Genomic DNA, 17828 nt, shown 5'->3' on the forward strand with positions numbered 1-17828 from the left:
ATCAGTTTTCAGTGCATGGCCATGTAATTGTTACCATAGTGATGCCAACTTTGATATGCTGAATCACCATGGTTTAAATTCTTGAAATAAAACTCATTTGGCACTATTGTAGCTTGTAGTAGTCACAGCACAATTTAAGCCTGTACTAACTGTAAGTCTAGGCTAACCTTTCAGATTTGTAGATGTTTTGCCTTATCCCATTTTGGTGGACAAAAACCTGTTCCTAGCAATAAATTAACGCTATGTGGATAATTTCCTGTAAACTTATTAAATGTCTTTGTTTATACAATGTATTGTATCACAAAGTGAGCAACCAATGCACTATATGAGGCTAATTCATATGCATTTCTGTTAATTCTGTCTTGCGTGTCAAAAAAACTTTTCTGCTCTCACAAAACAAGTATTGAAGGAACAATCAGTTGCAACAAAGAGGTCATGTTTTTGGACTACCAGGTGTTACCTCTTTTAATTATTAATATCATTTTGGTAGTCAAATTTACTAAAACTGACAAGGTTGTTGATGTGAAATATACATCAGCCTCGCATTTTGCAATGTATATATATTCCTAACTGTACTGTCATCATACTTTAGGGCACTTGAGGCCACTAAGTGTAAGTCTTGCATAATTTACAGGTAGTCAATAATGTATTGACCAATATTTTCAAATTTATTCAGCAAGACACATTGTCAAATCTGGTACAGTAAATTTTGTCATGGTCATCTCAATGTAGATGTTCGATATGCATATTCTACAATGCACTAGATTCAGTAATGTATTCAATTTAGTATTTGGGAACCACTTACTTGCTGACCCAAAATTCACAGACTATCCTAGTAATTTACAAGTTTTACAGTATTATGCTTTTTGTTTTAGTTTATGTTGGTATCAATAATTTGTATATGGGCATGAAAGAATTCACAGATTTTCAAGTAGTTAGCAAGGTTTACAGCACTGTGTTTTATTTTAGCTTATGGCTGTGTCACGTATTTGTTTATGGGCATAAAAAAAGTTGTGCATATATTCCAGTGGTTGGCAATGTGTACAGTTTTGTTTTTAGTTGTAGGTCAGTAACATTGTATTTTGTATGGGCATAAAACATTTGCATATATTCCAGTAGTTTGCAATGTTTACAGTTTTGTTTTGGTTTAAGTCAGTGACATTGATTTGTATATTATATGGGCATCATTCCAGTTCAGATCCATGTATCTTTCACTGCCATGTGATTGGAATGGTAAATTAATATTTACATTGTGTCAGTGATGAACCAAGTGGCATGATAGTTTTTACTATAGAAACAGGGTAGGTTTAGAGTCAGTTAAAAGTAGCACAGTGTTGTTATGTCTCCATGACAACCTTGGTAGTAACTTACATAGACAAAATATAGACACTGATACTAGTATTAGTACACACATACACACATGAAAAATCAGCGGTGAACAAATCCACTGGTCCTGGGTCTGGGACTAGCGATTTTTTTGGGCGGACCACACAAATTTTACCTTGTCTGGTCCGTCGGATCAGTGCCTTACTGTTAATAACTGTGTTAAAAAGTCATCTGAATATACGGATTCATAGGTAAGATTTAATGTTTCACATTAGCGGGACCTTTGAATACTAATTCTTTCAGCAGGACCACTAGATTTTTTAAGGCACCGGTCCGGGGACCACCAGTTCACAAAATGATTTGTTCACCCCTGAAAAATGATACATTTTGTCTAGTCTAATATGACTTTGTGTATGTGGTAGTGATGTATATTTGCTTCACAGTAAGATCAAATGTATCATTTTTATGTATATGAGGTATTAGTGTGTCTTTACTTTGTTTGTGTAATTTATATTGTTGAAGTGTTGTGTTGAAAAAAACTGACCCTCTAAACCTACATAGTTTGTGTAGTACAATCTAGATGATCTAGCAAGAGTTATTAATTCCATTCCAACCCTTCAAGACACTGGTGTGATTTTCATGTATGAAGCACGCCCTCGTACGGCAGAACTCATTAGTGGTAATCAACAACACTTCTACAAAGTGACTGAAATAAAAGGACCTTTCTGATTGGTCAATAAGTTGCAGGGTAATGGCATTTTCTAGTCATGTGAGGGCGTTCTTCATACATGAAATCACAAGAGTTTCAAGGGTTTGTTAGGAACTAAACAGAACTTGCTAACTGAAGAAGTTTTACTTTGCAATTTCAAAATTTAATACCTCATTTCTTCAAAGTTTGAGACAAGAATTCTAACAAATCTTTTAACTGTTTCTCTTTCTGATAATTATTTACCAGCTAACTTTTCTTTTTAAGTTTCTAGTTTGATATACAAACAATTCCATTTTTTTGTCTTTTCCACGAGTTCAGCGGTCTCTGAGTGACTTTTGGGAAAGGGAGATGTTTTTTCTTCATTTTACGATAAAATTCTTTTGCATTCATACTGGACAGATAAAGGTTTGTGCAGTAAATATCTCACTCACAAAAAAATTTCGCGGGATAAATTTTCAAAAGAAAAAAATGTTATATTGATATTATAACAGCTATTATACAAAGTGTTGTATATGTAAATGTCTAGTTATTATTACTGGGAGAGATTGTTCTTTTTTATCAAGATAAAAGTGTGTTGCATTAATATTGACAGCTAAGTTTTGTTTTGTAGATCTGGAATAAATCTTGCCGATATGTAAACACTTTTGCACTGAGTAACAAAATACCATTTTGCTCTCATAGACACAAGATAGACACAAACTAAAACTATTCTCTCAATATGTTGATACAACACAGTGATAAGTTATTGAATGTCTGTTTGTTTAGTAGGGCAGCTCTCTGACAGCTAGTTCCATATACTCGCTGTGTACTAGTTTGAGACTTCCAGTGTTTACATTGTCTTGATCACAGGGTGATTAAATTTGTGCAACAGAGGAACAATAATAGTTTTAGTTTGTGTATATCTCAGTAAACCAAAGGCATTTTAACGGCTTTTCTAGTAACAAACAAACCCAGATTGACAGTGTTTTGTACCGAATTGTCTCTACTATGTTTAAATATCACCTTTCTGTGGGAACACCTGCATTTCACAGACATTCACAAGTCCACATGTACCAAATGTATCAGGAAAACCACCAGCTGCTCATTATTACCATGGTTTTTCAGAGAGGAATCAAGACATTGTTAACTGTCTGCATTCAAATCTGACAATAACCCCCATGAAGTTAGGGGACCTTTTATACCAGCCTTTCCGGTTTAATTACCAGAGTCGTACATGAAGGGGTCCTTGTTCCCAAGTGCTGAATTATGTTCCAGTCAAATCTGCAAGTAATAGGTTATGTATCACTTTTATGGAATGACATTGTATTATTAAGGCTGCTATAGCATAATGTACTTCTGTTCCATCCTCATCCCAGCTGGATACAAGAATCAGCTGTCCTGCTGACAATCACGCAGTCCTGTTCAAACTCTCTCACTAGTCTCCAAGATTCCATTCCAATTATACTTCATTTCCAGTGTAAAATTAAAAGGCAAAAAAGTTCTCAAAATCTAAAAAAAAAAAAAAATCCTTTAAACTATGGGAAATATACTTTCCTCATGTTCTATGTTAGTATTGAAAGTATAAAGCTATATATTCTTGACTGTGAGACATCTTGATATTTAAAAATTTGCAGAAAACGTGTGTCACCCAAATCACCACTTAGATACGAGTTTGAGAATTGATTGTACTGTCATGGTCAGTCAGTCTTGATAAATGTAAGAACATTGTTCAGTGAAGATTGCTGCAGAAAAATAATTGCAAAATGTATACAGGTTTTGATCCAGTGTTAAACTATGTTTACATGTACTTTATAGGTATATGTTTGTTGGCATTTGTTGTAATCTTTATATTGGGGGTTTTGTTGACATTCATCACTGTGACAGTAGAATTGTTTTCATAGCACTCTCTGTGGGCCTGTACAAATGTACCTTTGCTACTTCATGTTTCACAATTCTTGCTATCTGCAATACAATTCTATGCATTGCTAAGGAGTCAAATGGAACACAGTCTCGCGACCGCGCTTGCATTTGTCGACACCTACACTTCTGGTCGCCTATGTCAATACATGTGAATGTTTCTTCCAAACAGTTTAATTTGTAACAAATAAGATAAACGCAAGTTTTAAGCTCATATAATTATGGAGGTGTGAAATTTCAATGTACAGTATCTTTCCAGAGCAAAATTACAAGAGATGTCTACAACTGAAAATGGGAAAGAAACATTCCTGTGTATTAGCATAGCCGACCAGAAGTGTAGTTGTCGACATTAGAACACGTTGTTGCGCGACTTCGTTCCATTTGACTCCACAGTGATGTGTAGAATTGTATTGCAGGTAGCAAGAATTTGTTGCTGTATGTACACCAGTGTTACTACAACCCTTGCGGCAGTTGTCTAGAGATAACTCTGATCAGAAAGTTGTTTTAGTAGGGGTGAACAGTTACAGTGTTTCCAATCAAAGTATGAACAATGAAATACTGCAACATATTGATACATTACTAAACCTGTCCTGATGTATTGACATAGATTTAGCTATAGTAGTCACAACATTACCTACACAGTGGCAAAGTTGAAGAACTGTTTACTTTGATAATGCCTCCAAACAGGCATGCAATTTGTTACAAATATACCCTGTCTATTGGATGATATTGTCATGGGTAGACATACAGGGTGATGTATAAGACAACAAACATGGTTAACAGTCTAGGGGTGCCAAATTTTTAATTTGTTATTATTGAAGTTATCAGTAATGACGCACACAATTGCAGCATTGCTTTGATCAGACCCTGCTAAATGTTGTACAAAGACACAGACCTACTTTGGTAATGTGTCTATATGTTTCAGTAGTTTCTTTTCATACTTCAATTGGAAGCACTGTAAAACTAACTTTGAATGTGCCAAAAAATCTTCTTATCACTATTAAACTATTAAACACATTGCTACAAAACAAGAGGGTAGGTTCATACCATGTTCTTATCAGTTTGTTTATGTCTGTGAAAGTTTAATAGTTATATTATTGTATACCACATGACTAATTTTAACAGACTGATAGAAGCATTGCATGAATCAACATCAGAGGCACACCCTGTTGTTTTGTTTCAATGTATGTTAGTTTGATAGTGTGATAAGGAGACATTTTGGCACCTTCAAAGCTAGTTTTAGTTATCAACCACTGATAAAATGATGTTCTGGTGATACAACCCTAGCTACTACTACTGTGGCAATGGTTGTATTATCCCCAGAGGTTGGGTTTTATGTTGCATATGAGGATACAGAGACTGGAAGTTCTGTTTTGTCTACGTAACGTTCAATTTTACACCTCATGTGATAGTTAAAATAATATTGGCCACTCTGTTTAAAAATTTACTGTAACTTTGTCTCTCTGTAAGCTTCACTGTAAAAATTCATTCCCAATGTTTTTTTCATGAAAGTAACCAGTCTGCACAATATATGTATTTGAGCTTGTTTCTAAATCGGTGAAGGACAACAAGGAAGTATTACCCACATTTGTTTGATTTTGAGACACTTTACAGGTATTTTGTGTTATATATCATTCCTGTGGGATATAGTAGTTAGTTAGTTAGTTAGTTAGTAAAGATAAATTAAAACATTCATTTCATGAGGTAATAATTACCACCCTTTCACTCTGTACAATATCATATGTGTCTGTTGACAGTGGCTAACTTGTATAATTTATTTCTCTGTCAATTACAAGTGGAATTTTTTTCCAATAAACTTAATTTTTACTCAAAGCATTTGTCTTTTATTTACTGTAGTACACATGAATAGCCATTTTCACAAACCAAGGGATATTTTTCTGCTGATGTATAATAATTATCCACCATGGGGATGTGTCTTGGATGGTGACCAGAAAGAGGCAAAGGTCTTGTGTTACAATAATAGTTTTACAGCTGAAATATCGAAGGGTCGTCAAAAGACTGCGCTATCACACACATTTTATGTTCCCCAAGAATGATTTAGATTGTTGTTATCAGTTACCTTGTACAGAATTTTGTAGTATTGAGGGATGCACCTATAGAACAACTTGAAATGATATTGGGTATATAGTGTGCGAGAGATTACAGTAATTTCTAATACATCCATGATAGGACTAAAGCGTTATTTATCATCATACTGAAGAAAGGTGACATTCATGAATGTCAAAACAACAGAACGATATCCCTTATATCACACGCCATGGTCAGTAAAGTCTTGCTATACATCCTAATGGAGAGAGTCAGCCAGTACCTCGAAAGAGAAATTCCAAACAATCAGGCTTGGTACAGGGGCAACATACTATGGCATACATACACATGTTAATTTGTTTCATGATACGATCCAATATGGCCACCTAGCAGCCATTTTGTTTGCGAATTTTCCCTGTCCAAAGCCATAACTCAGACATGCTTGAACAGATCTCATTCAAAGTTGGTATTAGGACAGTGTTCTATGACATACATGTGCATATTCATTGTTGTCGTGATACTATCCAATATGGCTGCCTGGAAGCCATTTTGTCGGCGCAGTTTTCATGTCCAAAGCCATAACTCTGACATGCTTGAACAGCCTGGTCCCCCCCCCCCCATACCCGACCCATCCTTTATTGTTGAATGGTTTCTTCCATGACATTATCTTGAAGAGTAGGCATGTCCCATGTCGAACGAGGAGACACAGCATGAGTAGGCATGTTCCATGTCCAACAAGCAGACACACCATATCTAAGTCTGTTTGATTTAGGTTCACAAGTGTTGTTGCGTGATCAGAATAGTAAAACCCAATCATAGCGGGGCCTATGTCATTCTCAATGACTTGTTTTACAAACTTGTATTATATCTCCCCCTCCATCTTCTATACTTCAGAGTTGGCAAATTAAGCACTGATAACCTCTCCTCATATGAAATGGCATAGATCATTGATACAACAAGAAGTACTTCTTCTCTGCACATTTTCTATTGCTTTTTTATCTCTTTTTGTTGTCGGATGCCATACACTGTCTCCATATAATCAAGGTGAGGTCTTACCAATGCTTTATGGAGTTTAATAAATGTTTTTTTATCTAGATGACTGAAGCATCACCTGATTAATCCACACATCTTGTTTGCTTTGTTTACTACCTGACTTAATGTGCTTACTAAATTTAAGATTGTCCTGGAACAAAACACCTAAATCTCTTTCTTCTGTTGCAATTTCAAGAGGAACTGCTCTACCATCGTATTATACATACTGTGTACAATATCACAATTCTCCTTCTTGGCATACTGTACTGACTTATTTGCATGAAATTACAATTATAACTAATTCTGCAACCACTTACATAAACTAAAACTGTCATTCTGAAGCTCCATTTGATCAGCTTCATTAAAAATAAACTTATACAATTTCATATCGTCTGTGAACAGTTTGCATACAGCCTTTACTACTCCAGGTAAGTCATCATTAATAAAGATAATGAGTAATACTGGCCCTAGAACACTACCTTGAGGTATACCACTAACCACTGGTAACCAGCTCGAATAAATCTTGCTGACGACTGTTGGATAAAAAGTTATCGATCCATTTTAACAGAGGCCCTCCAAATGCATATCAGCCTTCTATGGGAATCAAATGCCAAAATATTACATCTACTTAAACCCAATTGTCTATAGCCGAAGACCAGTCTTCTAATATCTACAACCGCTGTAGAATTGCACCACGGCGGTCTCTAAAGCCAACTGGTAGTCACGAAGCAATCCATGTACATGCATATATGTCCCATAATTGCAGATGTCACTATCCTCTTCAAAAGTTTACACACAGCTGACTTTAGACTGATATGTCTATAATTCCCAGGATTGGCCCGTCAGCTTTTTTGAAGATACAACAAATATTGGTCTCTTTTCAAGCACTTGGGACTTCTCCACTTCTGAACATCTTCCCTTAGAAATCTTGGATGAAATCGTCGGGACCAGCTGATTTGGACAGATCTAATGCCAACAAGTGATTTCGTATATTTTCCACAGTAAAATTTACATCACAAATTGGAGTACCATCAAAAGAATAGTTAACATCAGGTAAATCCCCATCTGGTTCAGCTGTAAACACAAACCTAAAGAAATTAATTATTCAGTATATTTGCCTTTATTTTAGTGTTGATTGTACATTGTGTGTTTCCACAGTTGTCACGCAAATCTGGTAATCCTAACTTAGTCATATTCTTTTCTTGAATATACTTCAAGAATGATTCCGTATTTACATTGATTGAATCAGCAAGTCCTTGCTCATAACTCGTCTTGGCGAACTGTATTGTCCGTGTGGCTACGTTTCTTAATTCCTTACAATACTTTGTATAATCTTGATAATTGTTTGTGTATGTATACTTTTTCCACGACTTATACTTCTTTTTATCAACTTTCATGGCATTTTGGTCCATCCACAAGGGTTTACTTCTTTTTTTTCTTGTCAGGGCTTCCAATAGGGATGGTATTGTTCATACACTTTTTGATAATGTCTGGCTCTGGCCTTGGAGTGAGGCCATGAGTCCGAACTCGGCTTTGATAAATAAAGTCTATGTTCCGGTTATACACGTACATGTCCATCGTCTCATATTCAGTTTCTCCTTATACTACAATACCAGGCAACTCTAAAAGATTTGATACGTCACTACAAAAGTTTTATTTATACTTGACATAATTACAATGAACTGAAGTCTCGTCATCCTTATCCATAAAATACGGGTAAATAATGGATACCGTTTGAAAGAAACTCTGTCTTCCTTGACTGTACTACAGTTACGGTAACTAGAGCAATTGATGAAAAAATGAACTTCAGATTCCACTTCATTGGAGTCAAACAAATGGCATATTCTGTCTCCTACTGGTATATTAATTATAGATCTACCCATTTCAATCTCTTCTCTCACTTATGCCAATGCCAAACAGAAGCTCTTCAGTGTCAATGACCTCTACTGTGCTGCCCATCCTGTACTCGCTCTCCAAGAAATTGCAGAAAGCACCCTGAAGGAATGGGAAGTCATTGAGAGCAATGGTCACAAGCTTGGGAGACAAAACATCACCACTTGGGCTCACAAGGATTCAGGGACGAGCTGTGCCATTAGATCACTATGTGATGCTTTTGGGCCTTCTGCAAATGAATCAGCTGGCCACCCCAACCAGTTCCAAGCCTTCATTGGTGAAAGGGACCTACAACTTGAATCATTCAGGGGAAATAGATTCAACTGCCTCTTTAAGAATGCAACTGCAGCTTTTACCATGCCCAGGATACCATTGACTATTGTAAAAGTCTGCCAACTACAGAGAAAAACCAGTTGATAAAGTGTGTCAAAGCTGACTTCACAGACCAAGTTTTTATCACTGGTATTCATACACTTGGTGATGTGGAGAAAAACATCACAACACCATACATGGACATGGTCACCAGTGACATGCACATAATGGATGCACCAAAGTATTTCAGTAGACTGAGAGACTGTCTCTCTGAGTGGAGCAAGGATGCCAGTGACCTGATGTCCGGGTCGGCAATTCTGTTTCCCGAGTTCCAACCAAAGAAAGACCATCTATATGACAAACTCTATCATGACAGAAATAATGTTGCAGAGGTAGAAGTACTCCTTTCAATAATCGGTACTGGCATGCTGGCAGTTGTTGAAAGACAATTGGCAGACCTACTACCAGGAGGTAGGTTTTATGATGCAGACCAGACAGTGAGAGCAGAAACATCATCAATGCCTCTACGCAATCTGTCTTCAGAGAATTTGTTTGCCAAACTAGACAGACTACAGAAGAATGTGCCAAATGCCAATACAGTCACTATGGAAGGGATACTTCTCTGGTCTAAAACTAAAACATACAAGTACCTTAATTCCCTGGATGCTGAAAAGAAAGAACAGTTAATACAACAGGCAAGGTAGAAGTCTCCTCGTGTGCTGCAGGCCTATAGAGAAAGAAAACACTTGGTTAGGGAGAAGTACCGAGAACAGCTGAAAGAAAAGCAGAGGAAGAAACTATTTGCTGACCAAAAAAGAATCAACCAAAAAGATAAGATAATTGATGATATAGTAATGAAAGGAGGGCCATGTAAATCAAAGGATGACATTGCAAGTGCCCTTGCAACAAAAAATGACAAAGAAAACTTGTCTATCTACAGGCACAAATCAGGTACCAGAAAATGTCCATGGTGTCAGAACTGGCTTGGAGTGGCAACTGTATCAGTTTCAAAGTAAAGGAAAAAAATTTACATGGAATGAATTAAGGCAAAACTTGGAGAAAATGTTAGAGTACTTACCTCCAGATGATGAACAGGAACCCACTTCACAATCACAGTCACTTCCACCTTGTAACCCTGGGGAAAAAGAAGAAAAACTTGTGCAACTTAAAAGAAAAATGCTTGATAAAGTTGAGCAACAGAGAAAACAAAAGAAACACTGAGTGAATTGTCTTGTGTTCAGGCAAAAGTGTATTTTGTCTTTGTAATCATCACATCACACCGATTTATATCTCAACTATTCAACTACTCATTCCAAGAGTTCAAAGTTACTGAACAAATGTTTATGACTGGATGGTAGTATTATACTTAGACTACTTACCTTACCAGACAGGTACCAGGTACAAAGATGCCACACTTACACAGTATTTCCTCTTGGTTTTTTTCAGAGAAAAACTGAACTGAAACGTTCGTTAGTGGTTGTCATGGTGAAGACATCACTGTCTAGTTTGTCATTTGTAACAGGATCAATCAGAAATATGCATTTTTGGAAAAATCAAAAACATTTTGTTTGTTTTTGTTGCAGGGACAATTTAAAATTCAAAGATAACTTGACTAATTATAATAAATACAGTTTATTTTATTCTTTCATATTTTACGTGTACATTTGCACAATTTGGCCCGCCTCATTTGCATATTTTTGGAATCTCGTATTTGTAGCCCCATTACAAATTTTTGAATGGTGACATTGGATTCAGCACCTATTGAAACATACAAATCCCTAATTTCATGTTGATAGCAAAAAAGAAATATGCATACGTAATTAGGGGACTTATTTTTTTTCTGGAAAACAGTTTTCTGCCGCAACTGATTTTTAGACAAAGTTGTGATTTCAGTGTACGTTTATTCACATGATATATGATATATACTTGCAATAATGCCACTTTGCCTAAGTTTACAAATACTTTTTCTGTATGTAAAACAAATTAAATGCTCTTAAGATGTCATTTTCTTGTTGAAATTATGGTTTAAAAATGAAGGAAACTCAAATTTTCAAAATTTCAAAATGGTGGCAGAAAAAAAATCGGAAAATTTGATACTTTAAAAATCTGTATCTTCAACAGTTGTCCGATTTTAATCATTCAAGTGTCATTTTCCTTCTTTCATCGAGATCTATCTAAGTATGGCAGATTTAATGAGCAATATGTGCATTGAAAAAAAGTGCCTGACCTGCCTACTGTAAGGGAGAAAGGTTTTCCCTCTAATTTGCTACATGCAAGTCTAACCGGTTCGCAATCTTCGAATCTTAGAAAACGGCCTATTATACCACATGGTTTGCCTTTCCTTGTTGCTCTGGTACGAGGGACCGCGTTGGAACTCTATTTTCTGTGAATCAAATTTACAACTCACGTAAGATGAAGTTTCGTAGAACTTGCTCAGTATCCTCTTTCTTTTTCTCTCTCCTGTATTCCAAAGATAAAGAAAGGCAAGTTTTCGCGCCGTTTGTAGCCGTCAAGTTCTGTACACTAAGCTTCATGATCATTAGCTTGTCTTCATTGCTCAGTACCTTTTCATTCATTTCTTCGACTTGGTGATGTCAGTGTATATAGAATTTATTTATTTATTTATTTATTTATTTATTCATTTATTTATTAAGCCGTGTACACAAGAAGTGAGGAAATATACCAAAAGAAACACTGATGTAATATACATGATACATGATTGGTCCTTGAGTCAACATAATTGTTCAAGCAGTGATTTCATTGGTTCACATTGTCTAGCTTATCTTACTGCGTCACACTCAGCAGCCATGCTTGAAGCGCGATATTTGAAAGACATTTGAGAGGCTGAACTTCACGGAATTCAAGATCAACGAACTCCCAATCTACAGGATGTTTCATGTACCCCAGGCAGAAATGTTAAATTTAGGGAAGTGAATTACTAAGGTAAAAATTACGTCGTTTTTTTTTAGTTGCTCGACTGAATTTAGTCTCACACACGAGTCACTTACACAATTACATTTACAATTACAATAGTGTGTCGTAGATAGATACTCTACAACATCATGTACGAAGTTGAACTTGTGAGCCGCTTCTGTGACATTTCAAGTGATAACCTGTCCGTTTAATCTCTCGTACGATAAACGGAATGTATCGTATGCACTGTAAATAGACTATGTATACATCTGTGTGTGCTATGAATTGTATGGTACTGAATAGTGTCCGTGGTTTATTTATCTCCTAACATGACTACAAATGAAATGTCGTCCCTTTGCCTTTGGTGTTCAGCGAAACCTCAGACCACTACGTACTACAAATAGTGGTCTGAGGCGAAAAGTATGCACCGTGTGCAAGCAGGACTATATTTTACCCACAGTTTAACCCATAGTACATGAACGTTAATGGTGTAACAAGGTATTTTGTTGTACATTAGTACATATATGCTATTGTATAAAAACGATGTTTAGCACAACTGAACTGGTAACAGGTTAGTCCTGCTTGCATACGGAGTCAGAGTCAAGTCAGCAATATAGACTCGTGCACCGCCTGTAAGCAGGGTTAGTAACAGGTAAGGTTCAGTAGTGCTGTAGACATGGTATCGTGTTAGTCTTGCTGCTAGACGTTCGTGTTCGGGCTTTCTTCCGATACGATAAGCGAACGAAGTTCGCAGTGAGGCCTCGAGGGTGGATGTTTCATCCTCGATAGCGATGTCCTGTCGTATTATGTCGTATTGTATCGGAAGAACATCCGAGGTCTAGCAGCTAGACCATGTAGACTGTATGTAGGTGTCTGTGTGTGTGTGTGTGTGTGTACGACAACATCTTGTATCTCAAAAGTGCTTAGTCAGTGAGACTGAAACTTGGTGAGATCATGGAAGTATAACCCACTTCCATGGTGAGATGTTTCAAGAAGCGTTATTCTGCATATTTCGTTGAAAACATTTTGACACAATTGGCCCTAGCAACCATGATCACGCCCTTAGCAACAACCGAATGGCAGTATATTTTGCTAAAATATGAAAGGGCTACATGTAGATTGGCAACAGCCATTAGACTTTTGTAATAATATATCTACATGTAACACTGTGTGAATATTTTAGTTGATACAATGGAATTAAAACATGATACTGATAGTTTGTTAGAACTCTGCCTGTATACAATGAAGTAAGGACTAGATAATGATTCATTAGAAACTAAATGCATTTTGTTTTGTATTAATAAATCTTACAATTTATTTTTTTCAGGCTAAATATATGATGCATCAATGAATGCAATTCTTCAATTATGAAGGAAGCCTGAAGGAAGTCTTTTGGAAGGACAAGAGCTAAGAGCCTGTCAATCAATCACAAGATAAGTTATATCTAATTAATATGCAAATTGTTTGTTGACCCTGCATGTCTCATGAGACACTGAGCGACTGAAGCATAACATAGCCTCCCCTTTCAGGAGGTAAAAAATAACATAAAATTGACTAGATATCGATACTATGTAGATGCAGCAATGTGAATATGACTTTCACCAATCTTGAAGCATGTTTGTCTTCAGTATGTCATGAAATTTCATAGCAAGAATAAGACAAGTGTGTCAGTACATATATTGGCAATCATGGTTAAATATATATTGTTGAAATGCACAGAAATCAGATAATAGTGTGACCTTTTTGAACTCCAATTTCAGTCCCTGCTAGCTATTCCTATGGGATAACATGTTATTTACTAGGTACCAGACTTAAGGAGGCTTGCTATGACTTACTTAATGGCATAACAGGTTTAAAAAAATTTGCACAGGTATAATAAAAAAATTGAAAAATCAAAGTGTAAAAAAAAGATTAGTCACAGCTCTAATTTTGGAACAAGAGCGCCCTCTAGTGACAGTATAGTTTTTGTATATTTCATTAGGAGTTGCATACCTTTTTAAAAGCATTTTTGGAAGATTTCAGTATGGACTATTAAACTGTTTAGCACATGTAGTATTTCAGTGCATGATACACAGAATAATATATTATTGAGAGCAGCCTATATGTCTTCTATGCGTTACTCAAAATGGGGCATTTATATAAGAAATTTACTTGATAAATATAGTGAGAACAGCACTTGGTCAAATCTTTGCAAATTCAATTATACAATCAAAAAAGTTCATGATAATTTATGTAAAGAATTTTGTAAATCTTGGTTCAGGGAATTACATAATGACATTAGAAGAAATAGTACTGATAAAAACAAATTGAGAACATATAGATTGTTTTTAAAACAGATTTTGTTTTTGAGAAATACCTTGTTCATATTAAAAATCCTGTTCATAGAACACTAGTAACTAAATTTAGAATTTCAGATTATAACATTCAAATGGAATTAGGAAGGCGTTGTACTCCTAAGATTCCTGCGGATGAAAGATTCTGTAAATTTTGTCAAAATATGGTAGAAGGTGAATTTCATCATTTAATTATTTGTTCTCATTACATAAATGAGAGGAAGAAACTTTTTTCTTCTTTTTCATTAAGTAATTACAATTTTCATTCCTTAGATAACAAAAGTAAATTTTTGCATATTTTGTCTGCAGATGATAAACTTTCTCTTGGAAACTTTCTTGTTAATGTAAAAAATATAGCAGTTGGCTAAATGATTGTATTTTATTTACTTATTTTTGTATGCTTTACCATGCTCGCTAAAGCATGATGTTACGCAATAAAAGATTGAGATTATTAAATTAAACTGGTCATTTTGTTTGGAAATGAATGAAAGCAAGATATTTTGTCAACAATTGGTGAACAGCAGTAGATTCATGAATGTTGGTCAACTTTTCAACTATTATAAGCAGTTTTGCATTTTTTTGTGAAAACTATGTAAATATGTAATTTTTATGGCCGAGCAAGAGTGCATTATGTGCTCAGATAATCCACTGCAAATCCAGGCTCCTCAGATAATCCACTGCAAATCCAGGCTCCTGATTAGCCAAGCCAAATCATACTTTGTATTATGAATACTTAACATTTAGTTTACACGTCTACTTGAATACACAGTATAAAGTATGGATGAAGTCAAAACAACTATATCAGTTTACATACCACATAAATTTATACAATGAAAATTCCACCAAAGAATGTCTGATCACATACACTTTTATAGTTAAAGTTAGAATCAGGCAATCAACAAGATGAGTGACATAATACAAAAACCAGGTACTAAACTAATGCAAACTAAACTGCCCATGTGAAACAAACATGAGATGTATGAATCAATAATGAAAAGACAACATTGTAGGTAGAATTGGGTAAAAAAAATGTTGAAGGCAACAAGTGATTTAGAGTTCAGTAGATTATGTTTACTATGAATAATTTGGTCACTGAATAAAACACACAAAATGATTTTTTAAAAATCTGATAACTTAAACAATATTCAAGTTAGAAACAAACTAAAACAGTAAAAACAATAAATGTAAGACTTTCAGCAACTAAACAATATTTAATTACCAAGTGTCAATTAGTCATTGTGAAATACAAAAATAGCGTAAGAAAAATGCGTTAAAAATTCAAGGAAAAACTTCACCTAGTTTGTATAAACAAATAAATACTAAAAACAAGTGATAAATAAACCAAGAACATGAATACAATATAATGTTGATTTATCATTTTGCAAAGAAAATACAAATTAATATATACATCATGTTCGGGTCAATACGATCTAGTAAATGGGTCATTGTGAAGCAAAGGAGTGACAAACGACACATTTTAATAAACAAATACATATTGCATACCATGCAGTATATTAGGAAATGGACTAACATACATTGTACTTAATACTAACCAACTAACAACTTACCCATCCCACCCTAAATGAAAGTGCACCCTGCCCATTCCCTGCTCTACCCTACCCAACCAGACCCATATAGACCTGCCACCAACAAACCTATCACCCTACCCTGCCCATCAAACCCTACCAAGCTCCAATTCATCCTCAGCTGCCACCCCATCACATTTCACTCACCTATCCAAACCTTTATCCCATCATCTCCTACCCTACCCTAGCAAACCTGTGCAATTATTAGTCTGGTTTGCCGGACTAGTGACTACATGTATATGCAAAAGCACTTGATCAGCAAAGATGTAAAGTATATCGCTAAGAAGAAAACCACCAAGTCTGCGAGGTTGGAAGCATCAGGAGAACAATGTCGATATATGCAAAGTACTTCTAATCCCCGGTCAACATCCTAAGCCAATAACAAAGACATGTGGGCTGATGCAGTTTGAGAGCTCAGGAGTGAATCCAAGTTTTTTTCAGAACATTGGATGCTAACTTTGCAGTGGTTTGCATGACTAGAGTCAGCTGTTCAGTAAAGAAAAATCCTGCTTCTGGAAATCCCAGCAAGTTATTCCTGTTGTTCCGGCTACTGGAACACACAACTATTAATGACATTGTTATTCAGTGAAGAAAAGAAATTGTCAGCAGATGAGTTGTCAATACCGGTATGTTTGACTCTATCTGCCACCTGTACATATTCAGCAGCCTTCGTGATTCAACAGACCTTTGATTCATTCTCGCCATCAGTGATTTTGTATGCCAACATTCCAGAAAATCTTCCAGCAAGACATCGTAACTTTGTATCACTGCACACATAGTAATATCCTATTACGCATGAACAAAGCATCGATGTCTTGCAGCAAATCTACCCCTTTACGCCATACCCTACTTGTCCAGTCCTGTATACCCATCCTTAAATTGCCCTACCCTTCCCATCCATACCATACCATCCCCACATAACCCAATCTATCCCAGCCCTACCCTACCTAACCCTCACCAAACCCTACCCTGTCCATTACAAATTCCTCCTCCTCCCAGCCCACCATATCCTCCTCTTGCCTGCCCAAATTGAAGTTACTCAGCCCCATCTTGACCATCTAAGACTAATGATTAACCAACGTACTAAAAACAATTTCAAATCAACTCATAAATGAATCAAATTATAATACTAACCATTGATGTGTCAACCAAATTTATTGTTACCGTGTAAACCAACATTGCAGTGATGAAATATAAACATTGAGTTTGAAAAACGTAAAGAAGTCTTAAGTTTTCTTTGAGCAAGTTGCTCAGTGTGTGAAACAAGCACATGAATATAGAAGTTAAGATAATCAACATTAGGTAAATGATGTGCAAGAGAATCAAATACAGAGGACTTTTAAAACCTACACTGAGAAAATGAAGTGAATATATCAAAAAAATGCAAGAGGTAAAAACCTCCTACAAAATGAAAAAATTGAGAAAAACATGTGAATATGAAATATGTGAACTGATATATGAACAAATGATTCTCTGTGTAATCATGGAAAGAAACACAGAATGAATATAAAGTCCATGAAACAGATGCATACAGTGTAATGCATGGCGCATGTGTTTGCTTTTGGCGTTCCATTCTTTTGACATGACTGTGTACAGATTTGGCATGGGTAGTACATCATACCAGTATGTGACAATCCTTTTATGACATATGTACATTTAACTGAAGTGTATGAATTGATATGCTTCATCTATTCCTGTAGACATGTACACTAACATATATTTATACCATGGGTTGACTCACATGACCAATCAGAAGCCTGGATTTCCAGTGAATTTTCTGGA

This window comes from Glandiceps talaboti, chromosome 7, assembly GCF_964340395.1.
Source record: "Glandiceps talaboti chromosome 7, keGlaTala1.1, whole genome shotgun sequence".
Classification (NCBI taxonomy): Eukaryota; Metazoa; Hemichordata; class Enteropneusta; family Spengelidae; genus Glandiceps; species Glandiceps talaboti.